Raw genomic sequence first — 22,998 nt, forward strand, 5'->3', positions numbered from 1 at the left:
TGTCTCCCGGCTGGCCTGGGAACGCCTCGGGATCCCCCGGGAGGAGCTGGACGAAGTGGCTGGGAAGAGGGAAGTCTGGGCTTCTCTGCTTAGGCTGCTGCACCTGCGACCCGACCTCGGATAAGCGGAAGAAAATGGATTGATGGATGGAGAAGATCTACTTTCGTTCAGCAGCGTGTCTTTTATGGCACGCACACGCACACCCCAGTAAGTGATGCTTCAGTAATCTACAAGAACTGGGAGGAAAATATGTGTATTCTTACTGTACATGATGTGCTTTATTTGTGGCTGCGTTTCCCACCTGGCAAGTTAAATAGAGACAATATTTTGGACTCTACAAAATAGAATGACCTCAATTCTTTGACATTGGCAATGAATCCTAAATCATGGATGACTTCCCCTTAGCAGCTTTGAAGGAGTTCTCAGTACGCTGACTGAGACAGAAGACACATGCCAGCCCCGAGGCGGAACAAGCGAGGAAGGATTAACTATCGGAGAAGTTTATCAGCAAGTCTTTTTCATGCTCAGCCCTGTCAAGAGAGTCTTATGTAAGCCTGTAGTGTTGAAGTACAGTCCCATGATGCTCCATTTCTGTAATGCTCACATCCACTCTAATGCTTTTTGGACACTGTTGGGAACAAATATCTATTTTTTTGCAGAACATTTGATTACACAACACATTATACCAGATGAATAAAAGGTTCCCCTTTTTTTCTTTAAGCAACCTTGATGCAGGACAAATATGCCACTGTTTTATTTATTATTTTGGATCTGCATGTTTTGGTGATCAAGGTAAGATCAATGGAAAGATAATATGTTTATTGTAAAATATAGTCATGACCAAGAGTGCACTGACATATATATCTTTTTTTTAAGTACGATTTTAAGGTTTTACTACTTACGTATAAAATACTAAACGGTGTATCTCCATCCTATCTTGTACCATATGTCCCGGCAAGAATTATGCGTTCAAAGAACTCCGGCTTATTAGTGATTCCCAGAGCCCAAAAAAAGTCTGCGGGCTATAGATTGTTTTCTATTCGGGCTCCAGTACTCTAGAATGCCCTCCCGGTAACAGTTAGAGATGTTACCTCAGTAGAAGCATTTAAGTCCCATCTTAAACCTCATTTGTATACACTAGCCTTTAAATAGACCCCCCTTTTAGAACCCTCATCTGCGGTCCCCTCCAAGGTTTCTCATTTATCCCATTGGGTTGAGTTTTTTCTTGCTCTGATGTGGGATCTGAGCCGAGGATGTCGTTGTGGCTTGTGCAGCAGTTTGAGACACTTGTGATTTAGGGCTATATAAATAAACTTTGATTGATTGATTGATACATGTTGAGGCTGAATAATAAACAATCTGAGTATTCCAAGATGAAACACTTCATGAATATATTTATCCTGATTACTAATAAGTAGTGGCAGTGAATGAGATCCATTCATCCATCTTCTTCCTAAACGGAGAAGCCCAGACTTTCCACTCCCCAGCCACTTCGACAAGCTCTTCCTGGGGGGATCCTGAGGTGTTCCCAGGCCAGCTGGGAGACATAGTCTCTCCAACATGTCCTGGGTCTTCGCCGTGGCCTCCTACTGGTTGTAGGCACCCTAAACACCTCCCCATGGAGGCGTCTGGTTGGCATTCTGACCAGATGCCCAAACCACCACATATGGCTCCTCTCGGTGAGCAGCAGCTTTACTTTGAGCTCCTCCCGAATGACAGAGCTTCTCACCCTATCTCTACGGGAGAGCCCCGCCACTTGATGGAGGAAACTCATTTTGGCCGCTTGTGCCCATGATCTTGTCCTTCCGGTCATGACCCAAAGCTGATGACCATAGGTGACCGGTAAATTAAAAGCTTTGCCTTCCGGCTCAGCCCCTTCTTCACTACGATAAACCGATACAGGGTCCGCATCACTGCAGATGCTGCACCGATCCGCCTGTCTATCTCACAGTCTACTCTTCCCTCACTCCTGAAAAAGACCCCAAGGTACTTGAACTCCTCCACCTGGGGCAGGATCTCATCCCCAACCCGGAGATGGCACTTCATCCTTTTCCAGGCAAGAACCATAGACTAGGACTTGGAAATGCTGATTTTCATTCTAGTCCCTTCACACTCAGTTGCGAACCGATCTATAGAGAGCTGAAGATCCTGGCCAGATAAAGCCAGCAAGACCGCATCATCTGCGAAAAGCAGATATCTAATCCTACAGCCAACAAAGCCGAGAAATTCTGTTCATAAAAGTTGTAAACAGAATCGGTGACAAAGAGCAGCCCTGGCGGAGTCCAACCCTCACTGGAAATGGGTCCGACTTACTGCCGGCAATGCGGACCAAACTCTGGCACTGATCATAGAAGGAGCAGACCGCCACAATCAGGCGGTCAGGTACCCCATACTCTCTAAACACTCCCCACAGTAATTCCTGAGGGACAGAGTCAGATGCCTTCTTAAAGTCTACAAAGCACATGTATGCTGGTTGGGCAAACTCCCATGCATCCTCGAGGACCCTACCAAGAGTATAGAGCTGGTCCACAGTTCCACGACCAGGACGAAAACCACGCTGCTTCTCCTGAATCCGAGGTTTGACGATACAGCGTAGCTTCCTTTCCAGTTCACCTGAATAGACCTTCCTGGGAAGGCTGAGGAGTGTGATCTCACGATAGTTGGAACACACCCTCCTGTTCCCCTTTTTCAAATAGAGGAACCACCACACCAGTCTGCCAATCCAGAGGCACCGCCCCCCGTGTCCACGCAATGCTGCAGTCTTGTCAACCAAGACAGCCCCACAGCATCCAAAGCCTTAAGGAACTCCGGATTGATCTCATCGGAATGAGATGTAAGGATGAATACGTGAGAACAGAAGAGTACTACACAATCCTCCCTTGTTATCTTAAAAGATAAATAATCCATAGATTTGCAATCAAACTTTTTCGATTCGTCTACTCATCATCTTTAAAATCCATTATTTTTTCTATACTGCTTGTCCTAATTACGGTCACAGGTACACTGGAGCCTATCCCAGCTGACGAGACGGCCGAGAACAAGAACACTCCACACAGACATGCAAATTCCACACATAGGTGCCTAAACGAAGATTCGAACCCTCGATCTCCTGACTGCGGCCAACATGCTAAGCATTTGACCAATATGCAAGCCATTCTTAAACTCGCTTTGTTCTAATGATCGTGTCTGCCATCATTATGCTCGCAACATGGCTCAATGACGGAATGAACGATCAGAACTTTTCTTGATGGATTGCTGACGAGGACGTGAGGAATTGTATGGACTTCTCAGGCTGCAAATAAGGAAAAGAAAAACGGACAATAGAATGGTCGCTTCTCTGATGAAAAGACCTCTGAGGATTCTTTTGACCTTAGGTTATTCCCTCTCGATGTGTCCAGGCTTGTCCTAAACTGGTGTAATCAAGTACTGGTTACATTTTAAAACAGTACTTTGAGAAGTTTAAATTACGTTGGTCTTTTTCCAAATGACCAGAGTTTATAACTATAAATAAAATATTAAAGGTTCATATAAACTTAGTGACTTATAACCTTAGTGGTTTTATGGTTTTTGCAGATATTTTTAAAGCATATTCTCCATATGTTTGAATTAAGTGTTGACTTAAAGGGGGAACTGCACTTTTGGAATCATGCATATCGTTCACAATCCTTATGTAAGACAAGAACACATGTGTTTTTCTTTTTTAATGCATTTTAAATAAATGCGATCAAAAGTAGGTTTACAATGGAGCGTATGGGTTTCGATCTATTCTGCCTATAAAGCCCTTAAAAAACATCCAAACACCGCCATTAAGGTTGTATATACATGATGTAAGTATATATGTAATGTAGTAATAGCCACATTTAGAATCACAGTTAATATTTACGTATTTTGCTCATTTTAAGCATTCGGCGATGCATTCATTTCAAACAACACTGATTATTAATCACTGCAGACTGTGTGAGAGCCAACAAACATAATAAACATCACATACTGTACAAGGCCTGCTGTCATGAGGATACCGACTGCTGGAATGTTCATATATTCCCATTTAAAGTTAAAGTTAAAGTACCACTGATAATTACACACACACTAGGTGTGGTGAAATTACCCTCTGCATTTGATCCATCCCCTTGTTCCACCGACTGGGAGGTGAGGGGAGCAGTGAGCAGCAGCGGTGGCCACGCTTGGGAATCAATTTGGTGATTTAACCCCCAATTCCAACCCTTGATGCTGAGTGCCAAGCAGGGAGGTAATGTGAAGTGAAGTGAAGTGAAGTGAATTATATTTATATAGCGCTTTTCTCTAGTGACTCAAAGCGCTTCACATAGTGAAACCCAATATCTAAGTTACATTTAAACCAGTGTGGGTGGCACTGGGAGCAGGTGGGTAAAGTGTCTTGCCCAAGGACACAACGGCAGTGACTAGGATGGCGGAAGCGGGGATTGAACCTGCAACCCTCAAGTTGCTGGCACGGCCGCTCTACCAACCGAGCTATACCGCCCCAATGGGTCCCATTTTTATAGTCTTTGGTATGACTCGGCCGGGGTTTGAACTCACGACCTACCGATCTCAGGGCATGAGATTCATGATCCTCGTGAAGAAAAGGGGGGTGAAACCAAGCATCCTTTTGTGTCGCTCTCGCCGTTTCCCAGTCTAAATTGGCTGTCAAGGTGTACAAACTTGTCGGAATACATCCTCATCCTTCTACTATCCAGGTGAGAGGCATGATTTATGATCGAGAATAAACTTCCACAAGCAAGGAAGCAGTTTACCTCTCGATGATGTAAACATTGGCAAACATACGTGTGATCACAGAGCCGCTATAAATAGTTTGTCTGCGTTAGTGCTTATAATAACAATATCACTAATACTTGTTAATATTCAAGTCACGAAATGTAAATGGAGTATTGTTGCCGGTTTTTGGATGGTTATCGGGTTTTATGGGTGGAATAGAGGACCTCCTATTGGCTCTGTTGTAAGTGCACTTTTATTTACCTTTATTTGCGAGTCAGAATCCATTATTTACTTTAAAACTGCTTGTGCTTCTTATTTTTGACCCCTGCCCCCCCACAACACATCTCTATATTGGTGAGTCTTTGACGTGAGCGATGTGGAATGGCAAAAACTTGGCATTACACGCAACGCTGACGACGTTCACGACTATCTTTGCTGTGACTGTCAAGTTGACAAAGTTTTGGCAGGACAACTTACGATCATGGTTTCAGCACATAAAAGTCTGGTTCCATCTGAGAGGAATTACCGTAATTTCCAGTCTATAAGCCGCTACTTTATTCCAACGCTTTGAACAATGTTGCTGCTAAATTATGCATTTTTTCCGGTGTGACAAAGCGAGTCCATCCCTGAAGCGTTGCAGCATGTTCACACACACACTCACACACACACACGCTTGACTTTCATTCCCTCGCACGTTTTCCCTGCCGTAAAGGCCATTATATTAGGAACACCAGTAATGCCATTTCCCTTCTTTTTTCACTTTCACTTTCACCCATCATGCATTGTTCTGCCCGCCGGCCAAACCGCTTACGGATTGGTTAAATAAAATGTTTTCATGAGCATGTCGACAAAATGCACACAATGGAACCCAAATATGTTGTTATTATTTTTCTTTATGATAATACATTTAAAAAAATATGCTTTTAGGCCTTCTTCGTGCAACCAGAAGAAGCTTGTCTAACTTTTAAGCTGTTTTGAAAAAGTTTCATTATAATTATTGTATCATTATTGTACCAAATTAAAGATTTGCTACCAAAAACTGATTCAGAACAAATAGAACATTTATTTTAAAACAAATAAACGTTTGCACAAAAAAAAAAGTAAAACAATATGATTTGCAATGAAAAAAAATTGTTACAAAATAAATATGTTACCAATAAAAAAAATTTGAATGAATTTAAAACAACAAAAATAACGCATAACCAAAAGAAGATCTGCAAGCAAAAAAACGACTTGTAACCAAAAATAAATAAATACAAGTTATTCAACCAAAAACAGATTTGGAACACAAAAATTCTTGCAACCAAAAAATGATCAGCAAAGAAAAAAAAAAACAACACCTTTTTTCCCCACCAAAAACGATTTGAAACAAAAATATGTTCAACCCCAAAAAAACAAAAAAACTATTTGCAACCAAAAAACTATTTTACTGTTAAAAATAGTTTTGCTTGAAAATGTGTGTTCCTTTTTTATTTTGGTTGCAAATCTTTTTATATTGTTGGTTGCCAACCATTTGTTTTGTTTGCTTGGATGAAAACACACACATTTCTCTCCATATGCCATTGAATTGAGAACCGTGCTGAATCGAGCATTGATACTAAATTGAATCATCATCCCAGGAATTGGATTAAATTGTAAGGTGTCCAAAGATTTACACTCTAGCAAATATTTCATGGTACACCTGCGGCTAATCGACGTCAAAATATGTACAAAACAGAATTTGTCCAAAAAATTGGTGGGTGTGGCTTAAAAAAGGTGCGCTCTATAGCCCGGAAGTTACGGTAGCCAGGATGTGAGGAAGTATTTCCACGTAGCGGCCGTGATGGAAAGCTCGACCACTGCTAAAGCAATGACGCTTGAAGGATCCCCCCGGTACCGACAAGTCGAACGCACTCAAGGCTACGATATTGGGTATAACAGGTGAAAAGATGACTACATGGGTGTTGTTAACCATTATTTAAATGGTCATTAAAAAGCTTTATTATGCTCTTTAAAATGTTCCCCTTGAGTAAAGGAACTGCATTTTTGGGAAATTTTGCCCATCATCCACAATCCTTATGTGAGATAAAAACACACGTCTTTTTTCTATGCATCCTAAATAGTTAAAAAAAAAAAAAACTGCTAGTAAGAGGCGGCTAACGATGCAGGTACTGGGGATACGATCCATTTCGCCTTTAAAGCTCTTTAAAACTACCAAAAAATGTATATACATGCTGTAAGTATGTATGGAATGTAGTAACAGGCAAATTCATAAAAACGGTTATTTTTACAATATTTTGGTATTTTTAAGTAGTTCCTCCTATTCCTCCTACAATAACAATGTGGCTATAGCATGGCCATTATGCAGGTCAAGGCATGTAAATGGAGTATTGTTGGCAGTTTTTTCTTAGATTGCCTAAAAAGCGCAGCAGATAAAGTGTTAGCCACCTTGCATCAATCTATATCTACTGTACTACTATTTTTTTACTATCTCAAAAGCACATCAAAGAGAAACACGTTTGTCCGTGTTCTACATAGGAAATTTGGATGTTGGACAATTTGTAAAAAAAAAAGTGCAATTTTCCTTTAATAACCAATTAAACAGAATACACAAGGGACGACTGTTTTTTTTTTTTTTTTGTCCTCTCCAGCTACTTAAGGCAAATCATATTGTTGATGTACAGTCGTGGTCAAATGTTTACATACACTTGTGAAGAACATAATGTCATGGCTGTCTTGAGTTTCCAATAATTTCTACAACTCTTATTTTTTTGTGATAGAATGATTGGAGCACATACTTGTTGGTCACAAAAAACATTCATGAAGTTTGGTTCTTTTATGAATTTATTATGGGTCTACTGAAAATGTGACCAAATCTGCTGGGTCAAAAGTATACATACAGCAACATACATTATCAATTTTGGTGATGTAGAAAAGATAAAGTAAAATCAAATTAACTTCATGGCATGGCCTCTTAACTTTGTGAGTGATTATGATTCACGACACCTGTTAACTTCTCTGAGGCCATTTAAATAGGGCTCATGTGATGCTGTCATTAGACTTGGTTACAAACGTGACAATGGGAAAGTCAAAGGAACTCAGCACAGTTCTAGAGAGGTACCCCTCTGACACCATAGTGGTATAGCTTATACAATAAAATCTCATAGTCTATTGTGTCAAAGGCCTTGGACAGATCCCAAAAAATGCCAATACCGCATTCTCCTTCTTCAATACAGTCATTGACTCTTTCCAAGAGGTCGAGTATAGCCATACAGGTGGTGCTTTTTTTTTAACGAAAACCCTATTGGGAGGGGACAAGGATATCTAGTTTTTCTAGAAAGCCATTCAGTCGGTTATAGACCACTTTCTCAAATATTTTTGAAAATGTTGGTAAAATTGAAATTGGCCTGTAATTGTTCATATCATTTTTATCACCTGATTTAAAAATTGGGTTTAGTTTTGCCACTTTGGACATTTTGGGTACAATGCCAGCACTAAGTGACAGGTTTATACAGTGACAAAGAGGATTTGTGATCACATTTGCTATGGCTTTCAAGATGTTGCTACATATCCCATCCACTCCAGCTGTATGTGATGACTTTAGGTCGATAATGATCGTATAAAGCTCATTGATGTCGGTTGGCTGCATGAAAAAAGAGCTAGGGTAGCTGCCTGATAAAAATTCTTTAAAGGAATACCCTGGGGGTTGACTTATTTTACTAGATAGGTTTTCCCCAATAGAAGCAAAAAAGGTCCATCCATCCATCCATCTTCTTCCGCTTATCCGAGGTCGGCTCGCGGGGGCAGCAGCTTAAGCAGGGAAGCCCAGACTTCCCTCTCCCCAGCCACTTCGTCCAGCTCCCCCCGGGGGGTCCCAAGGCGTTCCCAGGCCAGCCGGGAGAGATAGTCTTCCCAGCGTGTCCTGGGTCTTCCCCGGGGCCTCCTACCGGTCGGACGTGCCCGAAACACCTTCCTAGGGAGGCGTTCGGGTGGCATCCTGACCAGATGCCCGAACCACCTCATCTGGCTCCTCTCGATGTGGAGGAGCAGCGGCTTTACTTTGAGCTCCCCCCGAATGACAGAGCTTCTCACCCTATCTCTAAGGGAGAGCCCCGCCACTCGGCGGAGGAAACTCATTTCGGCCGCTTGTACCCGTGATCTTGTCCTTTCGGTCATGACCCAAAGCTCATGACCATAGGTGAGGATGGGAACGTAGATCGACCGGTAAATCGAGAGCTTTGCCTTCCGGCTCAGCTCCTTCTTCACCACAACGGATCGATACAGCGTCCGCATTACTGAAGACGCCGCACCGATCCGCCTGTCGATCTCACGATCCACTCTTCCCCCACTCGTGAACAAGACTCCGAGGTACTTGAACTCCTCCACTTGGGGCAAGATCTCCTCCCCAACCCGGAGATGGCACTCCACCCTTTTCCGGGAGAGAACCATGGACTCGGACTTGGAGGTGCTGATTCCCATCCCAGTCGCTTCACACTCGGCTGCGAACCGATCCAGTGAGAGCTGAAGATCTTGGCCGGAGGAAGCCATCAGGACCACATCATCTGCAAATAGCAGTGACCTAATCCTGCAGCCACCAAACCAGATCCCCTCAACGCCTTGACTGCGCCTAGAAATTCTGTCCATAAAGGTTATGTACAGAATCGGTGACAAAGGGCAGCCTTGGCGGAGTCCAACCCTCACTGGAAACGTGTCCGACTTACTGCCGGCAATGCGGACCAAGCTCTGACACTGATTATACAGGGAGCGAACTGCCACAATAAGACAGTCCGTTACCCCATACTCTCTGAGCACTCCCCACAGGACTTCCCGGGGTACACGGTCGAATGCCTTCTCCAAGTCCACAAAGCACATGTAGACTGGTTGGGCAAACTCCCATGCACCCTCAAGGACCCTGCCAAGAGTATAGAGCTGGTCCACAGTTCCACGACCAGGACGAAAACCACACTGTTCCTCCTGAATCCGAGGTTCGACTATCCGGCGTAGCCTCCTCTCCAGTACACCTGAATAGACCTTACCGGGAAGGCTGAGGAGTGTGATCCCACGATAGTTGGAACACACCCTCCGGTTCCCCTTCTTAAAGAGAGGAACCACCACCCCGGTCTGCCAATCCAGAGGTACCGCCCCCGATGTCCACGCGATGTTGCAGAGTCTTGTCAACCAAGACAGCCCCACAACATCCAGAGCCTTAAGGAACTCCGGGCGGATCTCATCCACCCCCGGGGCCTTGCCACCGAGGAGCTTTTTAACTACCTCGGCAACCTCAGCCCCAGAAATAGGAGAGCCCACCACAGACTCCCCAGGCCCTGCTTCCTTATAGGAAGACGTGCTGATAGGATTGAGGAGGTCTTCGAAGTATTCCCTCCACCGATCCACAACATCCGCAGTCGAGGTCAGCAGAGCACCATCCCCACCATACACGGTGTTGACACTGCACTGCTTCCCCTTCCTGAGGCGGCGGATGGTGGTCCAGAATTGCTTCGAAGCCGTCCGGAAGTCTTTTTCCATGGCCTCCCCGAACTCCTCCCATGTCCGAGTTTTTGCCTCCGCGATCGCTGAAGCCGCACACCGCTTGGCCTGTCGGTACCTGTCTGCTGCCTCAGGAGTCCCATGAGCCAAAAGAACCCGATAGGACTCCTTCTTCAGCCTGACGGCATCCCTCACCGCCGGCGTCCACCAACGGGTTCTAGGATTACCGCCACGACAGGCACCAACTACCTTGCGGCCACAGCTCCAATCGGCCGCCTCGACAATAGAGGTACGGAACATTGTCCACTCGGACTCAATGTCCAGCACCTCCCTCGTGACATGTTCAAAGTTCTTCCGGAGGTGGGAATTGAAACTCTCTCTGACAGGAGACTCTGCCAGGCGTTCCCAGCAAACCCTCACAATGCGTTTGGGCCTGCCAGGTCTGTCCGGCATCCTCCCCCACCATCGCAGCCAACTCACCACCAGGTGGTGATCGGTAGAAAGCTCCGCCCCTCTCTTCACCCGAGTGTCCAAAACATGAGGCCGCAAATCCGATGACACAACTACAAAGTCGATCATGGAACTGCGGCCTAGGGTGTCCTGGTGCCAAGTGCACATATGGACACCCTTATGTTTGAACATGGTGTTTGTTATCGACAATCTGTGACGAGCACAAAAGTCCAATAACAGAACACCACTCGGGTTCAGATCCGGGCGGCCATTCTTCCCAATCACGCCTCTCCAGGTTTCACTGTCGCTGCCAACATGAGCGTTGAAGTCCCCCAGTAGAACGAGGGAATCACCCGGGGAGCACTCTCCAGTACTCCCTCGAGTGAATCCAAAAAGGGTGGGTACTCTGAGCTGCTGTTTGGCGCGTAAACGCAAACAACAGTCAGGACCCGTCCCCCCACCCGAAGGCGGAGGGAAGCTACCCTCTCGTCCACCGGGTTGAACTCCAACGTGCAGGCTTTGAGCCGAGGGGCAACAAGAATTGCCACCCCAGCCCGTCGCCTCTCACTGCCGGCAACGCCAGAGTGGAAGAGAGTCCAGCCCCTCTCAAGAGAAGTGGTTCCATAGCCCTTGCTGTGCGTCGAAGTGAGTCCGACTATATCTAGCCGGAACTTCTCCACCTCACGCACTAGCTCAGGCTCCTTCCCCCCCAGCGAAGTGACGTTCCACGTCCCAAGAGCCAGCTTATGTAGCCGAGGATCGGACCGCCAAGTGCCCTGCCCTCGGCTGCCGCCCAGCTCACACTGCACCCGACCTCTATGGCCCCTGCTATGGGTGGTGAGCCCATTGGAGGGGGGACCCACTTTGCCTCTTCGGGCTGTGCCCGGCCGGGCCCCATGGGGACAGGCCCGTCCACCAGGCGCTCGCCATCGTGCCCCACCTCCGGGAGGCATTAAAAGGTATTAAAACTATTGGCAAGATCAGCCCTATTGGTACAACAAGTAGTGGACAAAGCAATGAACAAAAAATACGTAGTAGCCTAAATGAGACATGGTCAAAAATACACAATAAACAAAAATGTTACTGAAAACAGAGTTTCGAAACGTTTACTTGTCTACCTTCGCAGATGACATGGTGTGTGTAGGGCCTCGCGATCCGTGAGGGCCACGTTTTGCATGAAGAAGCGCATATAAAATGTCCATTAATTCATGACTACAAACGTGTTCTTAGCCCCTTCCTGCTCCATCACTGATTAGAATGTAATGGAAAAATAGCACGCAGTGTTAGTGCTGGTCTGGTAAGGTATTTATATTTGGTTCGATTCCCGGTTGGAGTTGTCTGATAAAAATGTGTTAATTCATGTTTTAAAAATCTTCAATTTGTTTTTTTGCACAAAAAAATGTACATGAAACATTTTTTTAGCACAAAACATGCATTAAATTCAATTTAATTAGAAATTTTAAAAAGTACAGTATTTTCCGGACTATAGAGTGTATTGGTATATAAGCCGCACCCACTTAATTCTAATAGAAAAAAGTATATTTTCTAATATTAGCCACACTAGACTATAAGCCGCATATATATACATTGTGAAATGAGTTATTTACACGGACAGATTGTGTAAATGTTTATTTACATACCTTAATTGTTTCCAAACGGTGTCTGTAACACGGCAGTAAAACGGCTGATCAAACAAAACAGAAGTCCTCAACATGGACCCACTAGCTGCGGAAGCTAGTTTAGTTTAGTTCATTAAGGATCCCCATTAGTCTACACCGCAGTGGAGACTATTCTTCCTGGGGTCCAGGCAAAAAACATCACACAATCACAAAACAAAAGATTACAATGTAGTGCAACATGATCAAATAATCCATCCATCCATTGTTCTACCGCTTGTCCCTTTTGGGGTTGCGGGGGGTGATCAAATAATAAAATGTTGTAATACAAAAATAGCAACAACAAAGAACAAAAAAAAAAAAAGAACCGACTCGAATCCCTTTTTGAGAACCGGTACCCGTTATCGAGACCATTATAGTAAAGAAAAAGAGTTGGTTCGTTATTCGAATCCCTGGAAACGAATCCCGTCCCGACAAGAAATGCCCCATGGGACATCACAAGAAATTACGTCACGTAGCTCAGTCATTAGGCGCAGATGGGGAAAGCAGGAAAAAAAATTGACCGGAAAAAGCGCTCCAAGGCATGGCTTCATTTCACCAAAAAAAACAAGGAAGCAGCAATATGCAATTATTGCCAGGCTTCGCTCTCGTGTAAGGGGGGGAAGCACAACAAGCGTGTCGTGTCTTCGACACGTGTTGAAGCAGCGGCAGAGACGACGAAGAACGCCCCTCTTCTTCTGCCAGCTGCCCAAGTCCCAGCTACAGTGGCGGTGATGCCGGTGAGTAACTAACGTAAACTGTTGCCGGTTAATTTCCATATCTGCTCACTTGTAGTAACGTTACCGCTTATGTCAACCAGGACTGCAGTAATGTTAGCTAGACTAACGTTACCTAAGCATAGTTAGTGGCTAACGGTAACGTTAACGTGAGCCTTTTTGTATGTGTCTGATAACGTTAACGTTATCTTGTCGCCTACACCACGACAGAGTTTGCAAGTCTGTCTAATAAACTAGTGCTTTCTTTATTTCTTTAGTTTCTTTGGAACACGAACACACTTACAGTATAATACATCACAGTTTCATATCATTTCACTTTACAGGAGTAGGAAGAAGTAAAGCTTATTTAATCCTACCCCTTTCCCACTTCATAGCGTTTACAAATATATACATCATTTACTGACCTTTTTATAATAAAATATCTGTGAATTAGTATATACAACAGGTTTGTAATATGTAATTACTTAATTCAGTCATTATTAATTTACTGAGATGAAGAATATCTTATTTTCAATAAGGTTGAAAGTATTTCTCATACATCTTCTTCTTTGTACTTTGTAAGCACTATTCATTTGATCAACATCTTAAACTGGATCATATCAGTACAAAGTTTAACTTCTTTACTTAATCCATTCCATCATTTAATTCCACATCATTTTAGCTGTTTGCAATTTTACCAAATCATCGAACTTTAATATTTTTGACTCAATAAATAAAGTGTTTGTATGTTCCAACATTATGTACCAGTCTAATAAAAAAAATTTGTAACACGGTTAACGAATGTAGCGCACATTTGTAGTTATTTCCCCACATTTCTGCACAATAACTCAGATATGGTAATACTATAGTAGCGAGCAGTAGAGAATGTGAAGTGATTTGTTAAACCAAATATTGTGTGTTTTTTTTCCATATACAACAACCTATCTGGACTCGATAAGAGAATCGACAAGGAATCGGTTCGATAAGAGGATTCGATAACAGGCTCGAACTCGATAATTTCTTATCAAACATCATCCCTAATTGTAAGTTAATAACACTAACCCAGACACTCGTAAACGTGTTTGCATATTGGCTAATGCTAACGACGCTAGCTTGACTACATTATGATAACACGTACAAATATGCATGAAAACACTCCTACAGACATCACAAACGGGACGCTTTAGTAAGAATTGTTTCAGTTATATTGTAAAACTTACAAACATTGCTTGGAGTGATGAATCAATCAATCAATCAATCAATGTTTATTTATATAGCCCTAAATCACAAGTGTCTCAAAGGGCTGCACAAGCCGCAACGACATCCTCGGTATAGCCCACATAAGGGCAAGGAAAAACTCACCCCAGTGGGACGTCGATGTGAATGACTATGAGAAACCTTGGAGAGGACCGCATATGTGGGTAACCCCCCCCCCTCTAGGGAGACCGAATGCAATGGATGTCGAGTGGGTCTAACATAATATTGTGAGAGTCCAGTCCATAGTGGATCCAGCATAACAGTAAGAGTCCAGTCCACAGTGGGGTCAGCAGGAAACCATCCCGAGCGGAGACGGGTCAGCAGCGCAGAGATGTTCCCAACCGATACACACTTGTACTTCCAGTTGAAAGCACTAAACAGAAGGAAATACTGTAGACGTTCACCCCGCCGCACCTGCGGTGAGCGAACTAGTCCAACAGATGGCGCCCTAGCACAAACAATAACAACTTTTCAAAGCCTTTGCTTGTGTTTTATAAAACCGATTTGCATTATGGCCATCAGCGAAGAAAAATCCATAAATTAGCCGCACGGTTTTAAAAGCTGCAGTAATCAAAGCGCAGGAAAAAGTAGGGAATTATAGTCCTTAATATAGGGTATAAAAATTGTTTCACATAGATGAAAAAAGTGTGATCATTGAAATTTAGGCCTCAATTTATGTACACCTACTATGTTGCAAGTGGTGCCCAAAGTTTTGCCCCCATTCGTCGATATGACTTGAAATTTCCCACACAGCTCCATGTTGAGTGGCTGAGACACAGAGAGGTGACAGTAATAAGAGAGGAACAAGGAAGGAACCAAACAGGAAACCAGTGTAAAAACATTCAAAGTCACCAAAATGGACGTTTTGCTGTTTTTTTAAACGTGTAGTTCAGCTGCACTTGATCAACAACAGGAAGTGTCTCGCACGCCCACTCACACATGAGCGGGAGTCATCTTCTGACAAGTGGAACACTATTTGTTTCCTAAGTTGGATGACAAACACAAAAATAAACAACAACGCCATCAGAGATATATTCATTTGCAGAGTACACAAGTGTACTGTATCATCTTGAAAGGTGTATCTTATTTTGTCCTTGTGTAACCAAGCAAAATATTACCTGTCACTATGATGCATGGTCTGCACACTACCATCATACAGTAGACATATTGTGAAAATAACTTTCTGATCACAATCAAAACCAAGCTTTATTTGCCTCTTCTTCATTAACTCTGGATGGAACATTTTATAAGAAAAAATCTGAACCATTCTGTTCTGGTTTCAGAGTAAGTTGTGTTACTCATCAGTTTGGAGTGTGTACGTATGGAGGTTCATTTGTGTCTTTATTATGAAAGCTTTTTTTGACAGTAAATTTATGTAACTGAATATTTTTTTACATCAACTTGAGCTGACAATTTCATTGAATACAATTGTCAGCAAAATAAATATGTTTGAAAATTCAGTGTAAAAAATCAGTATTAAAAAATTCAGTGTATAAATATTCAGTGTATAAAAATTCAGTGCAAAACAATTCAGTGTATAAAAATGCAGTCTAAAAAATTAGAGCATAAAAATTCAGTGCATAAAAAATTAGTGTAAAATGTTTCAGTGTAAAAAGATTTCAGTGTAAAAAAATCTGTGTATAAAAAATTCCGTATAAGAAAATTCAGTGTATAAAAATTCTGTGTACAGGGTGAAAAAAAATCTGTATAGAAAATTCAGTATAAAAAAAATCAGTGTATACAAATTCAGTGTAAAAAAATTCAGTGTATAAAAATTCACTGTAAAAAAATGAGAGTATACAAATTCAGTGTAAAAAATGGGAGTGAAAAAATTCAGTGTAAAAAATTCAGTGTCTAAAAATCTGTGTAAAAAAATTCAGTGTATAAAAATTCAGTGTATAAAAATTCAGTGTATAAAAATTCAATGTAATAACATCAGAGTATAAAAATTCAGTCTATAAAACATTACTGTAAAAAATGTCAGTGTAAAATTCAGTATAAAAAAATCAGTGTATACAAATTCAGTGTAAAAAAAATTCAGTGTATAAAAATTCACTGTAAAACAAATTCAGTGCAAAAAATGGGAGTGAAAAAATTCAGTGTAAAACATTTCAGTGTAAAAAATTCAGTGTCTAAAAAATCTGTTTAAAAAAATTCGGTGTATAAAAATTCAGTGTATAAAAATTCAATGTAATAACATCAGAGTATAAAAAATTCAGTCTATAAAAAATTACTGTAAAAAATGTCAGTGTAAAATTCAGTGTCAAGAAAAATCAGTGTATAAAACATATGAATGCATAATTCTGATCTGGGGCTCGGCGATAAAACGCTATTAATGTATATACCGCGATAGACTCATAATATCAATTTAAAAAGGCTTTTGATAAAACGTTATGAATATTAATACTTTTTTTTTTAAATGCATAAATGTTTTTTATTTTTTATTTGAAGAAACCGGAAGTTGTGAAGCAAGTTAGGTTGCATGAACACATGCACTCTGGTAACCGAGCAACACAGGAAGTGATCACTGATCAGTGTGGGAGTGACACGCTCAAAGCCAATCAGGTAACAGTATCAACTATCTTTTTGGTTGATTATTTGCATGGAGTGAGAAGAGAAAGTCAAATTGAAGAAATTGTGGATAAAAGAGGAAAAGTCACCTGGACAGGTTTTTGGATTTTTTCAAAGGGACCGTAGTCAGACCAATGTGGTTTGTAAATGATGCAAGGTGCTCGTCCCCACCAATATCGTTGATATCACACCGCCTTAGCTGCGCTCACCCTTTAGAGCACAGCTGTAACTTTCTGTCACTAAATCTGCAGAAAATTGTTCTTCTCAGGTTTCTCTATGTTTACATGTTCACACTTTGCACTATTTTCTTACACATTATGAAGCATTTCTTACATATTCCTTTTTTGCACCTTTATCTTAAGAGCTTATTGTTAAGTGTTCAATGTGATTTTACTATTTTGTTGACATTGTTTGAGTGTTTTCCATGCTTGTGTTGACATTTCCTTTCTGCCTTGATAGCTGAGTGGATTACAATAAGAGGAAGGTTGCATTTGAAATAAAAACATTTTACATTTCATATATTTTCTACTTGTCCTTATTTTTGATAGCTCATAAAAATGATCAATAATCAATCAGTATCACCCAATATAAAACACATATCATGATACAGTTTTCAGGTTGGAGCACCAAGCCCTGTTCCGATCATACACGTACGCATTATTCGGTGAACTAGAGCAATGACTTCTGCAATCATGGTACGGATGGGCCAATACAAATATAATTTACTGTTGAACGCGAAATACCACGGAAAACGTTGTCATGGTGAGGAGAAGGAACGCTTGTCCGGAGAAATCATGTGTCCGGGATCGCTCATTTGTCTACCTAATAGGGTTGTCGTGATACCAAAATTCAGTATTTCAGGATTCTCGACAATTATTCGATACTACGCTAAAAATAAAAAAATTAACTGAACCCATGTAAATGCACTATTTTATTGAAAAGTGTTTCAAAGTGTCGAGTATTTAAGATCAGTGTGCAACAACAGAATTTGAAGATCAGTATCAGATGCCAAGAGGTAAATATACATTCAAATAGAACAGCAGCGCTCTATAACCTCCCAGTATATCAAAACACACAATACAATACGGCGTTCAGCAAATATCCCCCGGGCCACACTTTGCCTTCCTGGTGAAAAAAGTAAAGCAGTGGTGTTCCAAGTGTTGCCAAAAGACAGAAGAGTGTCTTTAAGCTATGTTTTCTTATGGAAGTGAAAAAGCGTTTGACACTATAGATCATTCTGTATCATATTTGCCAACCCTCCCGAATTTTCCGGGTGACTCCCGAATTTCAGTGCCTCTACCGAAAATCTCCCGGGACAACCATTCTCCCGAATATCTCCCGATTTCCAGCCGGACTTAAGACACGCCCCCTCCAGGTCCGTGCGGACCTGAGTGAGGACAGCCTGTCGTCACGGAGACGAAGAAGAGACAGTCATGGCGACGACGAGTGACAGACAATAGACCGAGGATGGACAATTCAACCCTAAACTCACTCCTTTCCTGCAAATTAAATTTCACAGATGCTGCCTGTAGTGATCTAAGTTGTTTGTTGCCATCTCCTGGTGAATGTTGCGTATAGTGTTCAGTGGTTACTTTTTGGTTGGCCAACGGTTTACATTGTATTGCGCACCCTGACGGCAAGTGTGGGAGTCGGTTCTGAAGTATGAAGTAAAGAGACGTAACTTCATCACCTCGCCTGGTTATTGACTCCAACCCAGAATATTACACTGCCCATACCTATGCTCCTTCACAGGCTGTGCTACTGGCTGCAAAGCATTGCACTTTCAAATACAACAATGAGTAGAGGAGTGTTATGTGTGTGTAAATATGTAAATAAATGAACACTGAAATTCAAGTATTTATTTTATTTATATGTATATATATATATATATATATATAATAGCATACATATATATACTGTATATATATATATAATAGCATACATATATATACTGTATATATAGCTAGAATTCACTGAAAGTCATTTATTTTATTTATATATATATATATATATATATATATATATATATATATATATATATATATATATATATATATATATATATATATGTATATATAAGAAATACTTGAATTTCAGTGAATTCTAGCTATAAATATACTTCTCCCCCCTTAACCCCGCCCACCCCGACCCCGCCCACCTCAACCCCAAACCTCCCGAATTCGGAGGTCTCAAGGTTGGCAAGTATGTTCTATATTAATGTCGAAGTTGCATTCATTTGGTGTGAGAGGAGTTGTTTAGGACTGGCTAAGAAGTTATTTAGATAATAGACAAGAGTTTGTGGATTTTGTGGGTAATACATCTGAACAAATAAGGATTGAATGTGGAATTCCACAAGGTTCGGTTTTGGGACCAAAATTGTTTATTTGATAAATTAATGATATATGTGAGGTATAAAAGTTATTGAAATTTGTATTATTTGCGGACGACACCAACTTTTATAGTTCGGGACATGACTTAAAAGCATTATCAAACATTATTGAACAGGAAATTATTAAACTTAAGATATGGTTTGATGTCAATAAATTATCATTAAGTGTAAAAAAAAACAAAGTTTATGACTTTTTGTAAGAGGAAAAGGGAGGAAACCATAGACATCTTATAAGTAGACGCAGCATTGGCTGCTGTGACACGAAAAATTCGGCCGCCATCTTGAAGTGGTGATGAGGAGCCAGCGAGCAGCCTAAACTGACAGTTGACAGGTAGAAAACAAATGAGCGTACTGTAGTATAGTACGAATCGGGGGATTACTTTTCACAAGTAAGATTTAACATTAACGTACAATTGGAACCACAGAGTTGAGAAGCAGCAAATATCTTCAATAGTACTGAAATCGTAGCCGCTAGCAAACAAGAGTATGACCATAATAGAATTGCTTGTTAATGAAATTAATAAAATTTAAAAAAATGTCATACTTGAATAACATAAAGTTGAAATAAATGATGAAGATAAAGATTGTAAAAGCCAACAGGGGTAAAAGTTAGGACCACAGTCCAGATTGTGTAGGGGCAGAGGTGGGTAGAGTAGCCAGAAATTTTACTCAAGTAAGAGTACTGTTACTTTAGAGATTTATTACTCAAGTAAAAGTAAGGAGTAGTCACCCAAATATTTACTTGAGTAAAAGTAAAAAGTATGTTGTGAAAAAACTACTCAAGTACTGAGTAACTGATGAGTAACATACACACACATATCATATATATATATATATATATATATATATATATATATATATATATATATATATACACACATACATATGTATATATATATATATATATATATATATATATATATATATATATATATATATATATACACCAGAGGTGGGTAGAGTAGCCAGAAATTGTACTCAAGTAAGAGTACTGTTACTTTAGAGATTTATTACTCAAGTAAAAGTAAGGAATAGTCACCCAAATATTTACTTGAGTAAAAGTAAAAAGTATGTTGTGAAAAAACTACTCAAGTACTGAGTAACTGATGAGTAACATACACACACATATCATATATATATATATATATATATATATATATATATATATATATATATATATATATATATATATATATATATATATACACACATACATATATATATATATATATATATATATATATATATATATATATATATATAAATATATATACATACACACATATATATATATATATATATACACACACATACATATATATATATATATACACACACATTTATATATATACATTATATATATATATATATATATATACACATATATATACAGTATATAATTTATATGTATTTATTTTGCCGTTTTTGTTTACATGTTAAAGGTGTTTTAATGAATATACATGCATGTTTAACACATATAGATTCCTTTCTTTCATGAAGACAAGAATATAAGTTGGTGTATTACCTGATTCTGATGACTTGCATTGATTGTAATCAGACAGTAGTGCTGCTAGCGTCCACGTTTTCAAATGGAGGAGAAAAAAAGTTCCTCCTTTCTGTCTAATACCACATGAAAGTGGTTGGTTGTCGGCATCTTATTTGTCCAGCTTCCATATTCGTTTTTATACACTTTACAAGAAATACATTGGCGGCAAACTCCGTAGCTTTCGGAGACTCTTGTTTTGAAAGCGCAGGCGCGATGGAGCGGCACGGCACTTTTATTGTGAAGACAGGAACTGTGCAGTCAGTCTTTAGGCTTTTGACGGGATGTACGGTTGAAATAAAAAGGGTCTTTTTTCCTTCACACTTTTGATTGATTGATTGAAACTTTTATTAGTAGATTGCACAGTACAGTATATATTCCGTACAATTGACCACTAAATGGTAACACCCCAATAAGTTTTTCAACTTGTTTAAGTCAGGTCATGTGACCGCCTGGCTCTGTTTGATTGGTCCAACGTCACCAGTGACTGCATCTGATTGGTGGAACGGAGTGAACGTCACCAGTGACTGTATTTGTTGAAACGCAGGCACTATGAAGGTCTGTCTGACAGACCAAAACAAACAAAGCGTGCATTAACAGATCGATAAAAATTAGTAGCGAGTAGCGAGCTGAATGTAGATAAAAGTAGGGGAGTAAAAGTAGCGTTTCTTCTCTATAAATATACTCAAGTAAAAGTAAAAGTATGTTGCATTAAAACTACTCTTAGAAGTACAATTTATCCCAAAAGTTACTCAAGTAGATGTAACGGAGTAAATGTAGCGCGTTACTACCCACCTCTGTGTGTGTGGGGGGGGGGGGGGGGGGGGGTAATATATGTTAGCTAACTAGACAATCAGATGGACAGTGATTATACAGTATTATACAAGTCTAAATTTAGTCTAACTTTCCAACCCAATTTTGTGTAGCCCAAATACTAACATTGTTGGGTAAGACAGAATTTGGGTTTATTCTGAATCCAGTGAAACAGATTGGTGGTTTTAGCTTTCAGGTGTTTATATATGTTTATGTTTAAGTATTTGGCAGACGCTTTTATCCAAAGCAACATACATAAAAAATACATATAAAACAATCACTGTAAACATCATCATTTAAGGCAGACCTGGGCATTCGGCGGCCCGCGGGCCACATCCGGCACTTTGTGCGTCCCTGTCCAGCCCACGTGAGGCCAATCCTAAATTACAAAAAAAAATAAAAAAAGTATCTATGTCGAGTGTGCAATGCAACGGTGCTGGTTTTGTTTTGAAAAGCGCTATTTGTATTACTTCCGTGTGGACGTATGCTCGTGCGCGATTGTGAGTGAATGTGAACAGCGGCAATCACAAATTATAAAATAAATTTAAAAAAACATCTATGTCGTGCGTGCAATACAACTGTGCTGCTTTTATTTTGAAAAGTGTTATTTATGGGCGTATGTCCGTGTGTAACCTGTGAGTGAAGGTGCACAGCGACAAGTGATGCTCGGTTATCCCCGAGACGCTAAAAAGAGAAAAGTTGATGACGAATGCCATGTTTTCAACAAAAAATGGACTGCCAAGTATTTCTTTACAGAAATTAAAGGTAAAGCCGTGTGCTTAATTTGTGGTACACAGGTTGCTGTGTTTAAAGAATATAATTTGAATCGCCACTACCAACGAAGCACGAGGAAAAATACCGGAATCTGTCTGATGAAGCACGCGCAAGGGAGGCTGATGCGTTGATGGTAAAACTGCAAACCCAATAAGGACTTTTTGCCAAATTTCACACCCCCAGAGATGCAGCCATCAGGACAAGTTTCGTCATTTCTCACAAAATCGCCAGAAAAAGTAAGGCATTTTCTGACAGAGAGTTTATTAAGGAGTGCTTATTGGACTCTGTTGCGCTGATATGCCCGGAGAAGAGGGGCGCATTTTAGAACGTGTCACTCTCCCGACGCACTGTAACAAGGCTGTAACTAAGAACCACGCAGATATTCCCCTTTCCTACTGGTCGTGAACGCACCCCTACACATTGCGTCACTAAATTGTTAAACCCCGGCCAATTGGTACCCAGGATTAAGGGGTGCGTAAGTTGCGCACTTACAGCAACCTTGACACTACGCTTTTGACCGCCGTATTGAATTTCCATCGGCACCACAGGGTATTCGTGCACATCCCCGCTGTGCGCCCGGTCCGCGCGGTGTTGGTGCTGGGCGCTCGGCTGCCTCGCGGTGCACCGCCA

Source organism: Nerophis lumbriciformis, linkage group LG24 (genome assembly GCF_033978685.3).
Source record: "Nerophis lumbriciformis linkage group LG24, RoL_Nlum_v2.1, whole genome shotgun sequence".
Classification (NCBI taxonomy): domain Eukaryota; kingdom Metazoa; phylum Chordata; class Actinopteri; order Syngnathiformes; family Syngnathidae; genus Nerophis; species Nerophis lumbriciformis.